Below are 14,016 nucleotides of genomic sequence, written 5' to 3'. Positions count from 1 at the left end.
GATTTTCTTTAAAAAGATAAAACTCACAGGGCCTTACTTTTTATAACCAAACAAAATTATTCAGGTATTTTCCTATATATAAACATTCTCATGGAAAAGGAATCTGTTGCCAGCTATTAAAATAATGATTTCCATCTCTCTGGATCATTTTATATCCGAGGGTTATCATGTTCTGAGATGTCATGCTCAACATGCTCCAGGGTCACATCAAATTAATTGTACCCAAAAGCTGAATTCCTAGCTAGGAAGCTAAGTGAAATATGTATCATTTATTTAGGGTATCCCTTTGCTCGATACTGAGCTAATCAAGAAACATAATTAATAGAGCCCTCTCTCTTAGGGCCAAGAACAAAGATTTAACCCCCTGTTCTTTTCTGGATTCCATAAGCCATAATCCTATCTGACATTACATCAACTTTGGACTTCAACATACTTTCATAATATTTTACATTTCTCACATTCATTCATTCGTTTGTTCACTTATTCAATAAGAGACCATTTGCTTTATATCAAGATACTGTGGAGCTCAAGTGGAGTGTAGATCAAGTAAACCAGAAAATAAACAGTAAAATTTCATATGGTAAAAAATGCTAATAAAATAAAGCAGGATATTGGGTAGAGTGAAGGGAAGGTGGTAGCTATTTTAGATAGTACAGTTAGTTCCTCCGTAAGCATGGGATATTTGAGGAGACATGACTGATGAAGAGTGAATTATGAAAGTATCTAAGGAAGGATATTCTGGGTAAAGGAAAGGACAACGGTAAAAGTCCTAAAGTAGAATTTGTCTTCATACATCCAGAGAAAATCGAGGGAAAATAACAACAGCAACAACAAAATAAACCAAAACCACCAATGTGGCTGGTGTACAGAGAACAAAAAGGAAAGCACTAAGACATGAAATCAGAGAGTTTGGCAGGAATGAAAGGCCTTGTAGGCTCTGGCGTGGAGTTTGGATTTTTTGCTAAATCACATTGGAATATTTTTTTTAATAATGGAGTATGATTTTATTGGACTTGTTCTTTTCTTAATCACTTTGCTGTGTGGAGATTATATTTTATATTGATTATTTTTAAATTCAAGGAATCATTTTAAAACTATTGGTATATCTATCCAAATTGTCCTGTAGTCTATTTTATTCATTCATGTTTCTTGAGTACCTACTATGGTCCTGGCATTGGACTAGACCTGGAAATTCAACAATGATCAGGAGGTGGTTCCAGCACCCAAAAACACACACCCTCATAGAAAAAGGTTTTGCTATGTTTTTCATAGACAATTATTATTGTCCATGTTCTATGCATTCTTATTAAAATCAACAGGACTTTCCATGAACTTTTTTTCTGGATCTTGGATAATATCTATTTTTAGCCCCATACTATGTTACTATATCCATTTTATGCAGAAAAAATGTTTAAGAATATAATTTCCAGAGAACAAATACTGCATAATGCCACTTCCATGTGTAATCTAAAACAAAATAAAGCAAAACCAGTTCATAGATGCAGAGAACAGATTGGTCGTTGCCAGAGTCAGAGTGGGAGGTGGGAAAAATGGCTGAAGGAGTTAAAAGGTACAAAGTTCCGGTTATAAAATAAATAAGTGATGAGGATATGATGTACAGCACGGCGACCACAGTTAATAATATTGTTTTGCATATTTGACAACTGTTGAGAAAATAGATCTTAAAAGTTCCTTCACAAGAAAAAAATGTCACTACATACAGTGATGGATATTAACTGGACTTATGCTGATCATTTCATGCTATATACAAATATCGAATCATTATGTTGTACATCTGAAATAATATGATGCCAATTATACCTCAGTTTAAAAAAAAAAACCTCCAGTTAAAAAAAAGAGAATGTATTTGCATTTGAATCATGTTCCTAGCATTTTTTTTTCAATTTCATGATGTCTTCCAAGTTCTTCTTAGCAGGAAAACTTCATTCATGGTAAAAAATTGAAAAATAATAGCACCTGTGTAGAACTTCTTCTCTTTAGAGTGGTATTCCAAGTTAATTTGAGCTTGAAAATATATTAAGTAACTAGGAAAATACCTGTAACACTAGATCATAGTTTCTGTAACACTAGATCATAGTTACTGTGTTGGGTCATTTCTATCCCCTCTCCTCTTGAACTGCAAAAGTGCAGAGGGTGCAAATTGCCCCACAGACTGACAATCGAATGCCTGATTATTTGTGGATGTTTTTGACCTTGAAGAGCTGGGTGATGAAGATGAGGGAATACTTTGAGCAGAACCTTGGGAAAGAAACCAAAAGCTGAAGGCAATACCAGTTTCCTGTTAAGATTCAATCTCAGGAAGCATGGAGCTGGGGCTTTCTGTGCACTTTTGACTGTTTGCCTTGACTTCCCTCTTCCTTCTCTTTTCAGTGGACTTTAAAATTTTAAGGATTTTTCTTCGTCTATTTATCTCATAATCTCTTATTCTATTTTATCTGTATTCCACCTCCCATTTTCTTTCCTGTTTTTCCCACAACACAAGAGATATTTGCATTAAACAAGAGTTACTAAAGGACCCTGTCTGTGAAAATCTATTTTGAAGTTGGAGGAAAAGGCAAGACAGCTTTCTGAACTTTCTTTCCCCTTGGGGTAAGAATGTTGTTAATAAATTATTCTCCTCTTTCAAAAGAACTAGCATTTTGACTATTGAACATTTTGGAAACAATTGTATATTGTGTCTTACAGATCAAGCTTTATTGTAGACTAAGTGCTATTTAATGAATATACCTTAGACCTTCTCTCACTTTATAAAAAGAACTGTTTATTGATTATAAAATTAACTAAAGTGTGGTTATAGAAATCTTTCAGATTTCATAAGGAATATGTGCTCTTTTCATTCCTACAACAAAAGGACTTACTTTGGGCAAAGCCTAGATACTAGAAATTCAAAGCTCATTGAGATATAAGGATACAAAAATCAATGAACTATGTGGTCCCCATAGTCCCCACTATCTAATGGTGGAGAAAGATGATAAAATCAACTATTATATTACAAATGAGAAGAGCTATAACATTTGAACCAAGGTTATGAAGTATAGCCATGACTATGTTGCTAAGAATGATGGTCAGGGGACACTTCTAAGAAGGGTAACACTTAGCTAAGTCATAGAAGACAGAATTTAGCTGGGAAAGGGAAGTAAGAAGCAGAGGAAACAACATATGCAAAAGCCAAGAATCAAGGGACTGTGGTAGAGTCTGAGCATGAAGAAAAGTCTGAGCACAAAATGTTAATGTGAGAAAGGAGATACACTTGCAAAGATGTGATAGTGACAGATCGTGACAGACCTAGTGTGCCATTCTCACTTGCAAGCACATAGAAAAGGACCAAGGGATTTCTAGAAGGGAAAATGAATGAGTGAATCTGCATTTGTTGAATATTTACTCTGGTGGTAAGAAATAGGGTGGATTGGAAGGGACAAGGTAGAGGCAAAGGGAAAAATTAGGAAACAATTTCAAAATTCTGGATAAGAAATGAGATTTTAGCAACAATCATAGGAATGGAGAGGAGAGGAATTATGTGAGAGATGATTAAGGAGTGGAGTAAAGGAGTTCTTAAATAATCAGAAGGAGGAAGAAATTCATGGTGGCTATCATTCTGGTTTGGACATCTGGCAGCTGCAATGCTGATAACTAGGACAGAACAAGTTAATGGAAGACCTGTTGGGGGTAAAGACTGTGATTCAGTTTCAGCCATGTTGATTTAGGCAACAAGACTGGATACAAGACTAAAAAGACTGGATACAAGACTAAAAAGTCCATGAAAACAATTAGATGGTTCTCATAAGCATATACAGAGTCAGAAAAGTATACTGACTCATGAAAGCTTCACTCTTTCATTCTATAGAAAGACATTTTATTTTAAAAATTCATTTCTGTTTACCACTACTCCCCCAGTTTGCTCTATCTTCTGAAGAAATATCACACTTACAGACATTATATCTGCATGTTCCGCAAACACTTTATTATGAATCCGTTAGGGTATATACTTGCAAATATTTTGTTTCACTCTGTTTTACCCCTTAGGCAATGTCATGCACATATTCCAGCAAACAGTGTAGTGAAGCAAGAACAGAATAGCAATGTGTTGCTAGTTACCAGATCTGTAGATTCTTCCTTGTCAGTGTTTCTCACTGGTGTCCTTTCTTCACTCTGCCCATCATGATTATCCCCAAATAGGATCCTAGTCATCTCCTGCCTTGAACACCTTTATCAGAGTTCTTAAGTACAAGCAAGGGAAACTGATTCTGATTCTTTAATGCAGAAAATGAAGTTTTTGAAAGGTTTTGGGAAGCTTAGAGAATCATGAAGAAGGTACGGGAAAAAGACAGACTTGGAAAATAAGGAAAAACAAAGGGAGTTTTCCTAGCCAGAATCTCAGCCAGAGTCATCCCACAGGGACAGGCCAAGGAAGATACTGCTGTTTCTAGCCAGACTGCCACGGCTGCCCCCAGAAACAGCTGTGGCAGTCTCTTCCACCACTACAATAAATTCTTCAGTTACTGCTTCTTTGCATCACTGACTCCAGATTCAAAATTTCAGGTGGTTGTGTCTGATTGCCCAAGTCTGGATTGGAAATAGGTCCATGCCCTAGTTTTCAAGTTTCTGGAGAAATCAAGTATCTGGGCTTTTCAACTTCTATGGTTGGACACCTCCCACTAAGACTGATGCTGTAGAGGATAATATAGTAAAATACAAGAAATATATAGGAAAGAGGGTTTGAATCAGGACAGCCACAGAAATGCAGCTGTCCCCTTGAGTAACCAACTTATTACCCCCTTGTTCATTTATCTGTTTTATTCTAAGCACTGTTCTGGACATGTGCTATATGCTAATGGTATAAATATCAAGAATGCAAGTACCTGATTAAGGTTTTCCCCAAATATATCTATGATGTTGTTTTTTTTTTTTTTTTTATTCTGACACTACAATAGTTACCAATTACTTAAGGGTCTTCAACCTGCTATTCAAAAACATTACATCGGGGGCACGTGGCTGTCTCAGTCAGTAGAGTATGCTATTCTTGATTTCAGAGTCATGAGTTTGAGCCCCACATTGAGGGTAGAGTTTACTTTTAAAAAATTCCATCAATTGATCTACATTACACATACAGCCTTTCCCTTTATTGTTTTCTAACATAAATTCTCTTCTCTAAATAGGTGATTATCTTACAATTCACATACATTCCTGTGTTCTCTGCAAAACTATCCATCTTTCTCACCTACTTCTCCCTAACCCATACCTGAACTCATCTTATTTTTTTTAAGTTTATTTATTTATTTTGAGAGAGACAGAGACAGGTGGGGGAGGGGCAGAGAGAGGGGAAGAGAAAATCCCAAGTAGGCTTCATACTGCCAGGACAGAGCTCGATGCAGGGCTTGAACCCACGGAACCGTGAGATTATGACCTGAGCTGAAACCAAGAATCAGAGGCTTAACTGACTGGGCCACCCAGGTGCCCCTGAACTCATCTTATTTTTTTCCCCAAGTAGTGTCCTACTTGCATTCTTTGCTTCCTTCGTGATTCTCCTTGAAAATCAGTAGGTCTTGAAGCTATTGAAAAATTAATGGCATACTTACTGTGTGTGAAATCATACAGTATCTATGTATATTACTAAGTCATACCTGCATCTTCATTCATAAATACTCTTTATGGATCTATTTTTACATTGGATGCTCTTACCTCTCTAAGTAGATTATAAATTATTCAGAGGTAAGGATCTCATCTGTTAGTATACCCCTCTGCCATATCTAGCATGTTAAATACAAAGTCTACTCCATCATGTATCTGTGAAACATGTGGACAGATATCTGGCCAGTTTCAGCTCTCAACAGACACTTTCAAAGAATTTATGATTTTGGAGTCCGTTCTTCTGAAACTTAATTTCATTCTCTTTTACAGTCTCTAACTCTAGGTAAATACTATTCATCATTTCACAAATGTACAACCTTCATATCACAGTAGGAACCAGGCAAGGATGACTGGGCACAAATTCACTGTCATTATTAGAAATTACCTGAAGCCAATGCCCAGGTGATGCTAGTCATGTCATCTTCATAGAGGAAAGATGGTATTATTATAAATTGAAACAGTAAATTTCTGTGCTACACCATATAATCTTTTCATGCTTTGTAGAGTTAAAACAAAAGAAATGAGACTCATTTAAGAATCTGATTATTTTGTCAGTGTCACAGAATGACATATTAATTGGGTAGTAAATTTGCAAAATGCTCTTATGAATGCAAACAAAATGTGTCTTTTGTAAATTAAGTAAAAAAACAGATGCCGATTTCTCACACAAAGTTCCTTTCTGATGCTGTCAGAGCAGTAGTTTTTGAGAGTTTTGGCAGATGGCATTACAATTCAAATAAAATGAAATAGACTTCCAAGTACATCCATATTTTCTTGTCATATAAATGCCAGAAGAATTTTTAGTTTCTAATGTTTCTGAGTGTCCTCATAAATATAACCTGTGTTATTGCATAAATACTGATGATTACATTATGACTCTGATGTTAGCTGAGATTATGTTGATATCTTTCTGTACAACCAAAGCAGATATCCACTACATCTATTGCAGAACAAGGAAATGTAATATAACGGGGTTTAAAAATATTGAATTTGGACCCCTACTGAAGAATAAGGTGGACATTATTTCAGAGTTTTGGGGCATTTTTCATAAATGAGGGATGTATCCACATTCTCATACCAATATTCAAGACAACGGGAATTCTAAGAAGGGACAGTCCAAAAAGGAATCCCCTCTTCAAAAGGATTCCAGCACTGCCCCTCACAACCCTTGTCAAAACTAATTCTATTTGTGACATTGGGCAAATTATTTAACTACTTAGCACAGTAAAATAATCCCCTCCCCCACAGAGTTGCTTTGAGGATCAAATGAGAGGATTCATGTAAAGCACTCCACAGCACCCAATATATAGTATTGATCGATTATAGCTGATTTTAGTGTTTCCATGGTGCTAAATAACTGAAGTGAGGCAGGAAGGGGTATAATTTTGACCATGAAGAATTTAAAAGATAACCTCCTGGGTACATTGGGACAGGAACACAAATAGCATTTATTGAGATTAAATGCCTTTTTTTTTCATCATAGAATAAACTGCCCTCAGTAAGAAGAGTTGCCAGGTAAATATTGACTCATATTTTATGACAGAGCTCTAGGGAAACTTCCCTATAAAGCATCTGCTGTCCACTACAGTTCCTCCCATAAATAGTCATCCCTTCACTTGAACACTTGCACATACTTCTACCTTGACATTTCCCGATTTATAGAATATCTCCTCACTTTATTGCACTTCTCTTTAATGCACTTAGTGAGTTTTTTGTACAAATTGAAGGTTTGTGCACCCTTGCACTGAGGGTCTGTTGGTGCCATTTTCCAAATGGCAAGTGCTCATTTTGTGTTTCTATGTCACAACTTGGTAATTCCCACAGTATTTCCAACATTTTCATTATTATTTTATTTGTTATGGTGATCTGTGATCAGTGATTATTACTGGGATGATAGCGTTTTTTAGAACTTTTTAATTAAGATATATGCATCATTTTTTAGACGTAATGCTATTGCACATTTTAATAGACTACAGTATAACGTACTGCAACTTTTATATACATTGGGAAACCAAAAAATTCATTTGTCTTGCTTATTTGCTTTATGGTGGTGGTCTGGAACAAACCCACAATATCTCTAAAGTATACTGGTACAGTGAATCCCTTTACACAGAAGTTTTTTTTAAGTTTTTATGTTTTTATTTCAAGAGAGAGTGAAAAAGAGCCGGTGAGCAGGGGAGGCTCAGAGAGAGAGGGAGAGAGAGAGAGAGAGAATGTGGGGCTCGATCTCATGAACTGTGAGACCATGACCTGAGCTGAAGTCAAGAGTCAGAAACTTAACCAACTGAGCCACCCAGAAAAATTTTAATCTCTAGCTATTAGCACAGTATTCAGTAAAACTTGAATAAATGAGTAGTGAGTTTTGTAATGTTCAAATAAAAAATAATCTGTGAATAAAATGAAATAAAAGGCATTGATCCATCTCTCTGTCCACTATGGTAAATATAAAGCCAATAGAAGAAATGGAAATGAACCTAGTGATATCTGAAAATTTCTTTCATTCCTATGATTTTCTTAAGTATTTTATGATATTAGGCATCTTCACTTACAATGAATTCTATGTCTAACAAGAGTTTAAATATATCGCCCCTAGAAAGAGTTTGAGAGAAATTTGGGATCTGCCTCAATAAAAAATTGTGTCTAGGTCTCAAATATAAAAGAATAAATTTGGAAGTGTACAATGGTTTGCAAAATTGAACTAAGAAAACGTAAAAGTCTTGCACAGTGCTACTTCATCCATGTTATTGTAAAATGTAAAAACATAATACTATTAGTCTGTTTGTTAAAAGCAATGTCCATAAAGGGAAAATAAAAACTACTAAAACCAGTAGTTAGCAAAACCTGTTACCAAAACCAGTGTGAGTAAAAATTTAATGACTATTTTTCATATTCTTTACTAAAACATTTTCTTTAACCCATATGTGCTTCTCTAATACCTGTGTTGGGGTAACGACTAGGTAGGAAGTTAGCTTTATGGGGCATGGCCAATATCAACTTTTTCTTCTGCCTTTCTGCCCTAACCCAGCACATCTGGAAATATTTGAAATATGGGGCAAACACTCTCACCACAAGAATACCTAACTAAAAATTGAATTAATACTTTGAAAAAAAAGAACATAACATAACACAACTAAGATATTAATGTCATAGAAAGCCAAAATTTTTTGTGCTACCCAATCTGAGGTTGCTCTTCAAATGCAGGTATGAGACATTTTATCTTTCCCAGCATCACCATGGGTACAGGATCTCATCTATTCCTTTAACAAATGCCTGTGCTGAACATTTAATACTAGATTTGGGAAATACAAAGATGAGTAAGATATGCTGCCTGTCTTTAAAGTTTCTCACCATGAAGGAGGCAAAGCAGATGGTTATGACACAGTCTTTGGAACTCAATAGAAGTCCCTTTCCTCAATAATATACCATATTCTTTCCCTCTCTTTGTTGCTTCTTTTTCTTCGCTGCCCACGGAGTCTTTCTCAGTCTGTCTTGTGACATCTGGGCTTCCTGAGTTTTCCAGCCCTCCCCTCTCGCTGTGGAACACCCTACATCACAGCAGATTTAGGACTCATTTGTATCTCTATCAGGTTGCTGAGTATATAGTATGCTAATTTTTAACACCCATAAAGTAACTTTCGGGTTCTGCGTCACCTTTTATTTATTTTCCAGTGGAAAAAAATCTTTCTTTTTCTAACACTGTAATTCTAAACCACAGATTTTATCGTTTACTTTTAAGTATTATCTCTGAGTGACAATAATTGATTGGTTTTTGAACAGAAATAGATTTTTCAATCACTTAAAATTTTACTAAAAGAAAATGTTGCCAAATCACACAAAAAAGAATGTTGTAACGAAAATATCATTCTTATCTTAATTATCGTTGTTACTTCAAGGGCTGGATTTGTAGTACTGGTGCGATTTTGATTTGTGAACTAAAGAAATAATTTTAAATATGCTTGTTACTTTGCTTTTTTCAGATAAAAAGCCAGAGCATAATATTTCCCTGTAATGGAGTCACTTACATGTATATTAAATAGAAAATTATAATCATACATAATTGTATTGGTCTTCAGAAAATCTTCCTTATGAATTCTGGTGGCATCCCTTTGTACCAGAGTATCTTTTTTATAATCCAGGCCTCTCCTCACACAGCTGAAGCTTCACTCCCAAATGTTAGTCTACTTATTTTGAAGCCTTCAAGCCAAGTTCACACAGGAAGAATAGAATGAAAAGGATCCACCTACTTAGTAATTTTCCAGTCCCCACTTTCCACACCCACTTTTATCATCTCTTTTCCACATTTCAGATAATTCTAGGAAACCTTCTTCTTCTTCCAGTAATGAGGCAAACCACTAATGATTTTTACCTGCCCACCCTCCAAGTATGGACCCTAAGTTCCCTCGGCACCCATTACTCCATCAGGTCCTACCATTGCTGCTTTTACAATTCCTGCTGTCAACGATGATGATGATGATGATGATGACAGAGCAGCAACAGCGGTAGTAGGAGTCATGGTAGTGTCTAACATTTAGTGAGTGCCAAGCATGTTAGCCAGTCTACATTTCTATTCTCTGTAACACAGTGCAGGATAAAAAAAAAACTGAGACTTATCCAAGGAAAGCCAAAATTCAAATCAAATTTGTTGCCGAAGCCTATAGTATCTCTGTCAAATATAGTTACTTAAATAAATGCTTAATTTTGACTTAATGCTATTACAGCCAGGTTGGTATTTGTAAACTACAACTCATATGTAAGAAAATTTTATAGACTTTAATTTTATATAATTAATCATTTGCTTTGGACCTTTGGTTACTTTGATGGAGGATAAGAAAATTTGAATCTGCCAACTAATGGCTTTTTTCTGCTGTTTTTTAAGTTGAAAACAGCCTTATTGAGGGTGGGGGATGGAGGAGGGTAATAGTGTGTCAACATTAAAGCTCAAATGCTGTATCAGATTTTTTCTGCAGTGGGTTTCTTCTCTCCTCCTACATGTAAGATGTACATATAGTCGATGAGCAGGTATCCCTATGGTAATGAGGGTGGGTCTGGGGTCAGCCAGCTGTTCTTTGTCGTTGCTGTTGTGCTGCAGAATGGCTTATACCTGCTCACGTTATGGTTCTTGCCCTTGACCAGAGTTGTAAGGACTCCGCATCCTGTGTCCTGTCTCCCAGGACTTTGCACCTCCAGTTTCTACTCCCATCCATGGCTTCCCATGGAAGTCAGACATCGATTCTTGACTACTCCTCTTGATATCCCCACTTAAGCAGGCCTAAATTTCCTAAAATAAGTGAGTGCTTAAATAAAGGGAGAGTCACCCACAGAGAAATGTGAAAAAAAAAAGTGTGTTAACATGTTTTGAAAACTATTGTCGTTGGGGCACCTGGGTGGTTCAGTCAGTTGAGCATTCAATTCAGGTCACGATCTTGCAGTTCATGGGTTTGAGCCCAGTGTCAGTCTCTGTGCTGACAGCTCAGAGCCTGAAGCCTGCTTCGGATTCTGTGTGTCCCTCCCTCTCTGCCCCTCCCCCCCTTACACTCTGTCTCTCAAAAAAAATAATAAATGTTTAAAAAAAAAAAACTATCATTGTTAATTATACTTCCAGTCTGGACTATATGCCCTGTATCAGAGCTGATACACATTTGCATTCTGAAAATGCAAACTTAGAGAAGAATCTGAGACTACATTAAAAATGGAGCCTAGGGGTGCCTAGGTGGCACAGTTGGTTAAGCATCTGACTTCAGCTCAGGTCATGAACTCCTGGTTCATGTGTTTGATCCCCACTTAGGACTCTGTGTTGACAGCTCTGAGCCTGGAGCCTGCTTCTGATTCTGTGTCTCCCTCACTCTCTGTCCCTGCCCCGCTTTCTCTCTCTCTCTCTAAAAATAAACATTAAACAATTTTTTTAAAAAAAGAAAATGTAGCCTATGACCTTGACCCCTTTATCATATCAATTAATATTTCAGCTAGTGATGTTCTGTGTACAAATCAATATTTCCAGTGATTTTTGCCTCATAAGGCCTTTACAGATAAAAATTATTGATTCCCTCTATTGGACCAGGTAACCCTCCCAAACAGTCTGTGTGCTTTGTCTGCACAGTGCCACTGCTGTGGAAAGTTTGGATTTCTACATGTCGACTCTCGCAAAGTTGCTGAATGCTACATCATAGCACACTGTCACTGCTTGTATGATTTACACACAGTCTAGTTGTTACCACAGGTACAAATCACAGCTCTGCTTGGGCCTTTAACATTTCCTGAAAGGCTGGCATGTAAGTTAGACACGCCTGCAGGGCAGCCTAATTTGTGGGAATGACTGGCTCTTACATGCCAGGTAACCCCAGCTCAGACGGACTCTGACAGCTTTATAAGAACAATATTTTTCACTGGGGTGAAGTGCTCTCCAAGATTTTCCCAGTGTTTTAGGCATTGGATACCTTGCAGACACATCAGGCATCGTGTTTCCTATTCCAGGTCTTTTCCTGCAGATAGCATTAGGAAATCCCACCCTCAGCTCTTTATGTTTTTCTGTTTCTTTCTACCATAATGCAAAGCAGTGATGCAGTACATGCTGTTAATTCCAAATCCTCTATTTTTTTTTTTTTACATTACTACATCATACCTCACTACCATATTATTAATTTTATCAAAAAGGATTCTGGGTTTTATTAGGATGAGATTTCATTTCCCTATTCCTACATCTAATCCAGTCCTTCTGTCCTGGAACACTGCAGATATGGGACAGAGCTAAATAGGTGAACATTCATGTAAATCACAGTGACCATATCATTGGGAAAAATGTTCTGCCCTCTTTTGTGCTAGGAACTTACTAATGGAAAGCATCACTCTGTTTGTATGTGGAACAGGAAATTTAGGATTTGTATTAAAACTGCACCACTTCCCCGTCAGTAAAGCCCCATATTTGAAGTGAATACTCATATTTGAAGGTAGATGCCAGCACAATCTATATTAATGGACACTTTGGTGCTTTTTTATACTGGCTGGTATTATGATGATTTAATTAATTGTAACGTAACTGAAGGTGTATTTGTCATATTTATACCATTCATCCACCTCAAATGTAAAGATGCTTATGTCCTGTGAAGTCACCATTCACTACACTATATTGCCAAGATGGGGTACGGGGTGGGGACTATGATTCCAATATCTCTACCTAGGGATCTAGCTAAAATCATATAGACAGGAAATTATTTTGGAAGAGAACATTGGGACAATCCCACGCACACACACATCTGGCTATATGAATATAATTTAATGTCTGCATGTGGACATTCCCATCATTAAATTTTAAAAGGCAGCAGTAATGCCTTAGATTAATACCAGGTAGGGAATCAGAAATCTCATTGTTACAGTTACACTCTGAATACTCAACCTCCTCTTTTCACGCTATGGGAAAAGCCTTTCCCTATCTTGTGTCTCAACTCTCACTACCTTTGACACCCTGTGATCTATCTGTGACAGGTACTGCTGACAAGTAGGTGTTTTCTCCACCCAGAACAAGTATAAAACAGAGCACTGTGAGCTTGGTCAGCCTGCCTATTCTGTTAATGTTTAAAAACATTCCACAACACAGATGGAAAATATGGAAGCTATCCTCTTTTCCTTCCTCTCCCTGGAGACTGTTGACAATTGGTATTTTTATGGATTTTTTTTCAGCGTCCTTTTCAAAAATGTCTATGAACTCCTTCTTTGTTCTGGCAGAAAGACTCAAAACTCAGTAGACCAGATAAAGTAGAGGCTCTATGACAACCCCACATCACCCCAATTTGATAGATGTCCAGCTTGCTTCTTTATGAAGCATGCAAGTCTCTTAGGATCCATGAGTGTCATGGCAAAAGCAAAACTGATGTTACTATTTAATGGCATGCAGAAGTGTCATGGTGCTTCTCTGACCCAGCATTGTGGGCAGTGGCTCAGACGGCACCACTAAGAGAGCGAGCTCATCCTTCTGCACATTGGTTAGCAGCCCTAGATTTGTGCTCAGTCTGATCCATTTCACTGGTCTAAGTGGCATTTTAATTAAACAATGCTCTGAGGCTGCATATTAAATAGAAAATGAAATTAGGGCATATTCCTAAGTAGAATTCAGCTCATCTAATATAATAAACATAAGTAAATTTTAAATTTCATTTTTCCAAGCCCTTAACTGCACTGATGTTCAATACTTAGTTGTCCCCAGAGATTTTAAATAGTTAGAATTTTCTTGTATATATCAAGTTCATTCAATTTAAAAAGACTGCTTCACTAGAAAAATGACATCCATTGTGTGAATTCACCCCAAAATACCCAATTGACAAGTGTGTCGCTGACTTATTGCATTAGGTTTATTTAAATCAATTGTAATGAATT

General features: G+C 36.8%; 1 protein-coding gene across 1 annotated transcript in view; it reads left to right on the top strand.

Annotated features, from left to right (window-relative positions):
- The window catches only part of MAGI2 (membrane associated guanylate kinase, WW and PDZ domain containing 2), a 1,334,434-nt gene that overhangs the window by 972,085 nt on the left and 348,333 nt on the right, over nt 1–14,016 (top strand). The window lies entirely within an intron of this gene.

This window comes from Panthera uncia, chromosome A2 (genome assembly GCF_023721935.1).
Source record: "Panthera uncia isolate 11264 chromosome A2, Puncia_PCG_1.0, whole genome shotgun sequence".
Taxonomy (NCBI): Eukaryota; Metazoa; Chordata; class Mammalia; order Carnivora; family Felidae; genus Panthera; species Panthera uncia.
The sequence above is the reverse complement of the archived record's forward strand: the minus strand, read 5'-3'. Positions and strand labels throughout refer to the sequence as shown.